General features: G+C 39.9%; 1 long non-coding RNA gene across 4 annotated transcripts in view; it reads right to left on the bottom strand.

Moving 5' to 3' along the window:
• Positions 1-7030: 7030 nt before the first annotated feature.
• The window catches only part of LOC143297330 (uncharacterized), a 34013-nt gene continuing 31213 nt past the window's right edge, over positions 7031-9830 (bottom strand). For all 4 annotated transcript variants that reach the window (XR_013057253.1, XR_013057252.1, XR_013057250.1 and 1 more), the window contains exon 3: positions 7031-7228. This is a non-coding gene — a long non-coding RNA (uncharacterized LOC143297330). The remainder of the gene's footprint in view (positions 7229-9830) is intronic.

The following is a 9830-nucleotide window of genomic DNA, read 5'->3' as shown; positions in this document are numbered from 1 at the left end:
TTCTTGTGGCCTTCCCTAAATATTAGCCTTGCCGAAAGGAGTGGTAGCTCTTGATCGCATATGCCCCCTTTTTTTTTCTTTTTTTTAATTATTCCATAGGGGTTGTATTTTTACAATTTCTTTTTCTTTTCAGTTTCGTTTCGTTGGAACGGGGAGCAACTCCCTTGATCTCGTATTCCCTTATTCATTTAATTCTGTTCTCGTGGAAATTTATTTTCAGCTTTGCGTAAAGGAGAGTAACTCATATCAGACTTTGTAAATCCGTATCTATTTATGTTGACATTGTGGACATTTATTTGCTTTCAACCCTTTCTTGTGGAAATGTATTTTCAGCCTTTGCAGAAAGCCCCAGGCCTTGTATTTCTTTATTTATTTCACTCTGGTCTTGTGAAAATTGTGTTTCTGCCTTGCTGGAAGAAGGGAAACTCTTTTCGATCTTGTATTCCTTTTTTTTCTCTCTCATTCTGTTGTTTGGAAATTCCTGTTTCAGCCTGACAGCAAGGGGACAGCATCTCGCTTGACCTTGTTGTATTCCCTTTATGTTTCATACTGTTCTTGTGTGGAAATATATTTCCAACCTTGCAGGAAGGAGAGTAACTCCATAGATGTTGTACTCGTCTCACTATGTTCTTGTGAAGGATATCCTTTTCCGGCCTCGTAGGAAGAGAGAGAGGATTTCTTGACCGTGTGTATTCCTTGTATCTATTTATCTTTTTTTTTACCCTGTTCTTGTGGAAATTCTCCTTTTCAGCCCAACGGGAAGGCAGGGGCATAATCTCCCTGTTCTTGTGGAAATTCTCTTCAGACCAACGGGAAGGCAGGGGCAACATCTCCCTGTTCTTGTGGAAATTCTCCTTTTCAGCCCAACGGGAAGGCAGGGGCAACATCTCCCTGTTCCTGTGGAAATTCTCCTTTTCAGCCCAACGGGAAGGCAGGGGCAACATCTCCCTGTTCTTGTGGAAATTCTCCTTTTCAGCCTACCAGGAAGGCAGGGGCAATATCTCCCTGTTCTTGTGGAAATTCTCCTTTTCAGCCTACCAGGAAGGCAGGGGCAACATCTCCCTGTTCTTGTGGAAATTCTCTTCAGACCAACGGGAAGGCAGGGGCAACGTCTCCCTGTTCTTGTGGAAATTCTCCTTTTCAGCCCTACCAGGAAGGCAGGGGCAACATCTCCCTGTTCTTGTGGAAATTCTCCTCTTCATCCCAACAGGAAGGCAGGGGCAACATCTCCCTTTCTTATGGAGATTATATTGGGTTTTTTTTTTAGCCTTACAGGAAAGGTGACTCTTTAGACGTAGTATATCCATCACTCTGCTCTTGCAGAAATCCCTCATAACTTTTGGAGGAATGGAGAGAAACTTTCTTGAACCTGTATCCCTGATATTTATTTCACTCATTTATTGTGGAACTTTCCTTTTTTTTGTTTTTTGCATGACGAGAACGGAGAGCAACTCTTTAAGACATTGAGTTTGTTTATGATTATGTTCCATTGATGATTCGTTCTTGTGGATGCTTTATTTCATTATTGCACACACACACACACACACACACACACACACACACACACACACACACACACACCACACACACACACACACACACACACACACACACAGAGAGAGAGAGAGAGAGAGAGAGAGTTCTCTCAGGGTTATGTCAGTCGAACAGCAAGTGTCAGCGATTCTCAAAAGATCGATATATATCCACGCCGCCTCATGACTGCAGACTCGCAGACAGGGAGGGGACGAGGTGGACAGGGGAAGGGGGAGGGGGGGGGGTAGGACGGGGGCAGAAAAGGGGGGGGGAGGGACCAAAACGGGGGCTCTGGAACTGTCAAAATAGCAGACAGTCTACCAGACTCTAGACAGACGACGTGTCTGAATATGAATGGGGGCGTCTGATTCCCTTCTTTTCCTCTGGCAGTCTACTATTCTGTGACTTTTTTTTAAGACTTTGATTGATGGAGGAGAGGTGGCACTGTGTGTGTGTGTGTGTGTGTGTGTGTGTGTGTGTGTGTGTGCGTTCGTGCGTGTTTGTGCGTTCGTGTGTGTGTGTGTGTGTGTGTGTGTGTGTGCCTGCGCGGGTGCGCGCGCTACTCCTTCTAGCCACATGTAGTGGTGTTACAGGGCAAGGACAAGGGCAGGGGGTGGCAGGTTGCTGATGAGAGGGAGGGACTTGTTGGACTCTCCTTGTGCATGCGTGGGTGGTGTGGTGTGGTGTGGTGTGATGCCCTCCCGGCGAATGACTTGAACTCTTCCTGGTGGTGGGTGACAGGTTCCCGCGGATCGGATTGAACTCTTCTTCCTGAAGAAGAAGAGGGGTGATAGATTCCAGCCTGCAACATGACTTGAACTGTTCCTGCAAAGGGGGTGTGGGTGGGAGTGGGTGGGGAGGAGACAGACTACTGCAGAGTGACTGGGACTTTTCATGCAGGGGGGGTGGGGGTTGTTGGGGTCATATGTTGCTGTTACAGCTACTTGAACTCGTCCTGCAAGCGGGGATGGTAGGGTTGCGTTGCTACATGCTGACTGTGACTTGAACTCTTCCTTCAAGCAGGGAAGACAGGTTGCGTTGTTGCTTGCTGACTGTGACTTGAACTCTTCCTGCAAGCAGGGATGACAGGTTGCATTGGTACATGCTGACTATGACTTGAACTCTTCCTGCAAGTGGGGATGACAGGCTGCGTGCTGCTGACTGTGACTTGAACTCTTCCTTCGAGCAGGGATGACAGGTTGGGTGCTGCTGACTGTGACTTGAACTCTTCCTGCAAGCAGGGATGACAGGTTGATCCTGCTGACTGTGACTTGAACTCTTCTCGCAGGCTGGAAGAAAGAATACTGGAAGTGGTGGTTACCCCTACAGGAGGGGGGGAAACAGGTTGTTGTACCATGTTGGTATGAACGTTTAACAACACTGTCCGTTCATTGGCGACTCACATGTGTGTGTGTGTGTGTGTGTGTGTGTGTGTGTGTGTGTGTTTTCGTGTGTTCGTGTGTGTTTGCGTTATAGAGACAGAGAGACTGAGAGAGAGCGAGAAAAGTCGGGTGAGAGAAACACCACTATAAACAAAATATTCGTTCCAAATTCCCAAAGCTATGATGAAAGTTTAATGCAAACCAACTGAAATGCAAGGATCCCAAATCAAGTTAACACCACAGTCATGCCCATGACCAATGAATAGTATTCAGACAAAAAACGACAGTATGGTGTATGTTCATGGCTACCAATAACCAAGAGCTCAAAATCTGCACAAGACAGCTGACAAAAATGGTGTTAGTAAAGCAAAAAATGAACTAACAAAATCTATGAAAAAAAGAATGAATAAAACAAAATTAGATAAAACACCCTAATTGTTAGCAAAAGTTTTAATGTACTGTGTATTTTACATCAAATTTTAAAAAAAAGATAAAAGATCGTTAACCAGTAAGCTCCGAGAAACTGAACACAATAACTGAAATAAATGAACAAAAACATTTAGATGCTATTTATATCATGTGCCTTCAGTAGGAAATGAAAATCAATCGTAACAGCAAGACGTTTTGGAGAGAAAAAAATGCCAATGAAAAGTACGCTTACACAATCACAAGCAAACGAGAATAAAACGGAACCTGAGACACTGATTGTGGAAGAAAAGAAAAAAAAAATCACCCAAAAGAAGACAAAAGGCACACAACTCTCCAGCACTTCGGCACTTCCGTAAACACTGCAGATTTGATGAGGTGGGTGTTGTTTTTTTTGTTTTTTTTTTAATTCCTCCGTGACTTTTTTTCTTCTTTTTCTTAACCCGGTAAGCAGGTTGATGAGAAGCACTCAGCAAGCAACAGGCGTCTGAAAGTTGAGTTCCTTGTCTTCTTTCGGTCAAAAGAAATCATCATCACAGCACCCAGCTCCAGAATTCAATAACATGTTAAAAAAATTTATTTATAAAAAAAGAAGAAGAAAAAAAGACACCCATTCTGGGCAGAACAAGTTTTCACCACTTCCGCCTATGGACTGATTCTAACGGATTGTTCACAGAACAACCACATGGTTCCCAGTAACAACAACTTAAAAAAAAATTTAAGAAGAAAAAAGAAAAAAGACAATCAAAGACAGCCATTCTGGGCAAAACAAGTTTTCATCATTCCACCTATGGAATGCTTCTAACGGAATGGTCACAGAACGACCACATGCTTCCCGAAAACAGTTTCTTTTTTCTGTTTACATCAAGCATTTCATAATAAGATAATGCATAAGTTAGCATAGGAGTGAACCTGTATGCAGAGTGCCCACTGCTGTTAACCACGTTTTGTGATGATGCCCCACAATCATACTATGAGGGCGACAGGGTAAATTACTGTCTATTTGTTGATTAATAAGATGTTCGTTTTTGGTGTAGATTTTTCATATCTTTATGGGAGCAGTAAAAGTGCAGTGTGAACCCCACGTCCTTTTTACTTAAAAAAGGAAGTATTTTTCCTTTTAAAGAATGCTTGTTGCTCGTCTTGTTTTTTCTTTAACAATCTTGTTTTTTTTTCTTAATGATTGCGCTAGCGTTGTCGCTAACTTGACATTTCAGTACAGACTTACATAATTTCAAATGCATGGCCTTTTTAAGCATGGCTTTACACAACAATACAAATCAAGCGATGTAGCTTATAGCCTAGCAGACCACAAATGGGGCCATTCCAAGGCTGACACAAAAATACAACGCTTGCAATATATATATATATATAATATATATTATATGTGTGTATCCGTGTATGCATCTAAAAAAAAGAAAAAAAAACAGAAAAGAAAAAAAAGACAAGAAAATCTCGAAATTAATCAATTCATTTAAATCACAAAACCACGATCAGATGCACCACGGACGCTGGCCGATTCGCTTTTAATAATCTGAACCACATGAATGCAGACACTCGGGGAAGAATCATTCACCTGTACAGTTGTGTGAAAGGGGTGCTCACCTGTGTGCATAATTCAAGGTGGCCTGCAAGAAAGCTTTCAACCCTCTGACTTGCTTTGTCACAATTATTACACGGCGTTCTGAAGGCACGAACTGTCTACCAGTAAGTGATATCTTCCACGAAAATATGGACGAAGATGAAGAAGGCATCTTCAGTTCTGAACACACGACAACTCACGACAATCATTTAAGATGTCGTTTGTGGAGCGAATAGAAAAACTGATGTTTTACTGGGTTTTTTTGTTTTTTTTTGTTCGTTCTTTTTTTTTTCTTTTCAACCAAGATATGAAGGAAATGACGACCAAGCTCATCGTTACATCTTATCCCAAGGAACCAAAATTCATCTTTGCTATCACCCAATCAAATTCATCTTTACTGTCACCCGATCAGATTCATCTTTGCTGTCACCCAATCTTATCCAAACGAACCAAAATTCATCTTTACTGTCACCCATCAAATCCCTCTTTGCTGTCACCCAATCAAATTAATCTTTACTGTCACCCGATCAAATCCATCTTTGTTGTCACCCAATCAAATTAATCTTTACTGTCACCCGATCAAATCCGTCTTTGCTGTCACCCAATCCAATTCATCTTTACTGTCACCCAATCAAATCCATCTGTACTGTCACCCAATCTTATCCCAACGAACCAGAATTCATCCTCATCGTCACCCACCCGTCCTGTGAGGCCCCGCTACCCTGACCGCAGGTGTTTACCGTGCTGTGAGAACTGGACACTGGCCGCGTGGTTTGTGGTTTGTGTAGAACACCGCCCTCTTTTTTGCTTTTTATTAATTGTTTTCTAGTTCTGAGGAAGAATAAAACAAAAACAAACACCCCAAGCTTATTGGCTATCATCAAAGCTTATTGGCTATCATCATTCTACCTACCTACCTACCCTTCCTGCCATTCCTCAGCCTTCACACACACACACACACACACACACACACACGCACACGTACACACAAACACATACACACACACGCACACACACACGCGCACACACACACTCACTTTGGTATCAGCACCAGATCATTATCAACAGAAAGCAAAGCTAGCAAAGAAAGCAAACATACAGGCAACAAAAAGCAAAAAACTAATCCATCAAAACAAACAAGCGAACAGAACACAAACATTACTTTGAATGCTACAAATTATTTTTACATTTAAAAAAATCCAACCGTCTGGCATCAATCAAAAGAACGAACCCACGAATTTAACATGAAATAAATAAAAGAAAAAAAGGAGATGAATTAAGGTTTTTTTTTTTTTTTTTTTATTTGAATAAAAAAAACACCCAAAACAAACAAACAAAAAACCCGTAAGATTGGCATCATTTCATCAACTAATCGCTGTCAAATTAAAAAAAGAAGTCATGTTATACAATGGATTAATTCTGATTTTCTTTTAAGAAAAAACAACAACAATAAAACAAAAAGCAAAAACAAACAAACAAAAAGAAAAAAAAAAACACAAAAAAGCTAGGCTGGCACCATACCATCAACTGAATCCCCGTTCTCCCATACTACCACTATCAATACTACTACTAAACAGCCTGGCATGACACCATGAACATACCCCCCCCCCCCCCCACCACTACCACCACGCCTCTCTAACCTTTAAAAACCAAAACTAAAACCAACAGAAAAAACAACCCCCAAACATCTCTCCCCCCCTCACACACACACACACACACACACACACACACACACACATCACATATATATATATATATATATATGCCACACACACACAGATACCGATTTTCATCCATCCTCATATTGTCCTCTTGCCCCCACAAAATCTTTCCACCCCCCACAGCCCACCCCCATATCCCACCCCTCCTCAACTACACCAAAACCATTCATCTCTTACGTTGTCTTCGCCCCCTAACTCTTTCCCACGCCTCAACTTGCCTCCTCAACTACACCTAAAACCACCCATACTTATGCTGTCCTCTCTCTCTCGCCTCAAATCTCCCCCCTCCTCCCCCCTTCTCTCCACTCCTTCCCCTCCTCCCCCCCTACCCATCCCACCAGCCCCTTCCTTCCCCAGTCCCCCCCCCGCACCCCCCCCCCCCCCCACCAAGACCTAGCGTCCCCGGCAGTAGAGAGCCTGGAAGCGGCCGTAGAAGAGGACGTTGCCTATGTTGAGCATCGAGCGGCGGGCCTGGAGCAGGGCCTGGTGCTTGTTGACGAGGCGGCCCAGTTCCGCGCACAGCTTGGCTCGCACCCCGGCCAGGGTGGTGGGGCCTCGCAGCGGGTGGACGTTGAAGGTGAGCACTGTGACAAGGATAGGAGGGGGGAGGGGGGGGAGGTTAGGGAGGGGGAAGGGGTGGATGTAATCATAATAATGATGATAGTAGGAGTTTTTGATCTGATGATAATACTGATGATGATAGTAGTAGTTTTGATCTTATGATGATAGTGGTAGTTTTGATCTTATGATGATAATAATGATAATAGTAGTTGTTTTGATCTCATGATAATAATGATTACAGTAGTAGTTTTTGATCTTATATGATAATAATGATGATAGTAGTAGTTTTGATCTTATGATGATGATATTGATGATAGTAGTTGTTTTGATCTCATGATAATAATGATTACAGTAGTAGTTTTTGATCTTATGATGATAATAATGATGATAGTAGTAGTTTTGATCTTATAATGATAGTGGTAGTTTTGATCTAATGATGATATTAATGATAATAGTAGTTGTTTTGATCTCATGACGATAATAATGACAGTAGTAGTTTTTGATCTTATGATGATAGTAGTTGTTTTGATCTCATGATAATAATGATTACAGTAGTAGTTTTTGATCTTATGATGATAATGATGATAGTAGTAGTTTTGATCTTATGATAATAATGATGTTAGTAGTAGTTTTTGATCTTATGATAATAATGATGATAGTAGTAGTTTTGATCTTATGATGATAATAATGATGTTAGTAGTAGTTTTGATCTTATGATGATAATAATGATAGTAGGAGTTTTCATCTTATTATGATAATAATGATGATGATAGTAGTTTTGATCTTATGATGATAATAATGATGACAGTAGTAAATTGATCTTATGACGATAATAATGACGATAGTAGTAGTTTTGATCATATGACGATATTAATGATGATAGTAGTAGTAATAATGATGATAGTAGTAGTTTTGACCATATGACGATATTAATGATGATAGTGGTAGTTTTGATCTTATGATGATAATAATGATGATAGTAGTAGTTTTGATCTTATGATGATAATAATGATTATAGTAGTTTTGATCTTATGACGATAATAATGATGATAGTCGTAGTTTTGATCTTATGATGATAATAATGATGATAGTAGTAGTTTTGGTCTTATGACGATAATAATGATGATAGTCGTAGTTTTGATCTTATGATGATAATAATAATGATAGTAGTAGTTTTGATCTTATGACGATAATAATGATGATAGTAGTAGTTTTGATCTTGTGATGATCGTGGTAGTTTTGATCTTATGACGATAATAATGATGATAGTAGTAGTTTTGATCTTATGACGATATTAATGATGATAGTAGTAGTTTTGATCTTATGACGATATAATGATGATAGTGGTAGTTTTGATCTTATGATGATAATAATAATGATAGTAGTAGTTTTGATCTTATGGCGATAATAATGATGATGGTAGTAGTTTTGATCTTATGATGATAATAATGATGATAGAAGTAGTTTTGATCTTATGATGATAATAATGATAGTAGGAGTTTTGATCTTATGATGATAATAATGATAGTAGGAGTTTTGATCTTATGACGATAATAATGATGATAGTAACAAGGAAGAGGGGTGGGGTGTGGTCGGGTGGGGTGGACGTAATCATAATGATAGATAGGATATATGATAATGATAATGATGATAGTAACAAGGAACGAGGGGGTGGGGTGTCAGGATGGGGTGAACCTACATATGATAGTAATAATAATGATGATGATGATGATGATGATAATAATAGTGATGATGGTGTTGACAACAATGATGATAGCAACAACGATATTCATGATAATAATTCGAATAATTCAATGATGATGATCTCATTATTATTATCATTATTATTATTATTAATTAATTGATTAATCTATTATATATTATTATTATCATTGTATATTATATATATTATCATCATCATATTATTATTATTATCATTATTATTATCTTTATCATTATCAATGATAATAATGATACTAAACATGAACCACATATCATAGTCATCATGATACAACTGCTACTATTGATAACAACACTAATAACAACAAAATACCCAATCAATAATAGCAACAACAGCATTACTATTAATAATAACAACAGCAACAACAATGCTTGTGATGATAACTAGACACACACGCACACACGTACACGGGTACAGACACACGCACACACGTACACGGGTACAGACACACGCACACAAACACGCACCTTCTCCCGGCTCCCAAACATGCACCCTCACGTTTCAATATCCAATTTGATATTGCCAAGCCACCAGGGACTTGAATAAAATGAAAAGCCCAGCACTTTAGACACTCTTCTTACAGTGAACAAAAGTTAAGGATGTATGTATGTATGTGTTGTATTGTATTGTATTGTATTGTATTGTATTGTATTGTGTTTCTCTTTTTTTGTCACAACAGATTTCTCTGTGTGAAATTCGGGTTGCTCTCCCCACGGAGAGCGCGTCGCTACATTGAGAGCGCCACCCATTTTGGGGGGTATTATTTCCTGCGTGCAGTTTTATTTGTTTTTCTTATCGAAGTGGATTTTTCTACAGAATTTTGCCAGGGACAACCCTTTTGTTGCCGCGGGTTGGTTTTTTTTACGTGCGCTAAGTGCATGCTG

Source organism: Babylonia areolata, chromosome 22, assembly GCF_041734735.1.
Source record: "Babylonia areolata isolate BAREFJ2019XMU chromosome 22, ASM4173473v1, whole genome shotgun sequence".
Taxonomy (NCBI): domain Eukaryota; kingdom Metazoa; phylum Mollusca; class Gastropoda; order Neogastropoda; family Buccinidae; genus Babylonia; species Babylonia areolata.
Note: the sequence above shows the minus strand (reverse complement) of the source record. Positions and strands in the feature narration are given on the sequence as shown.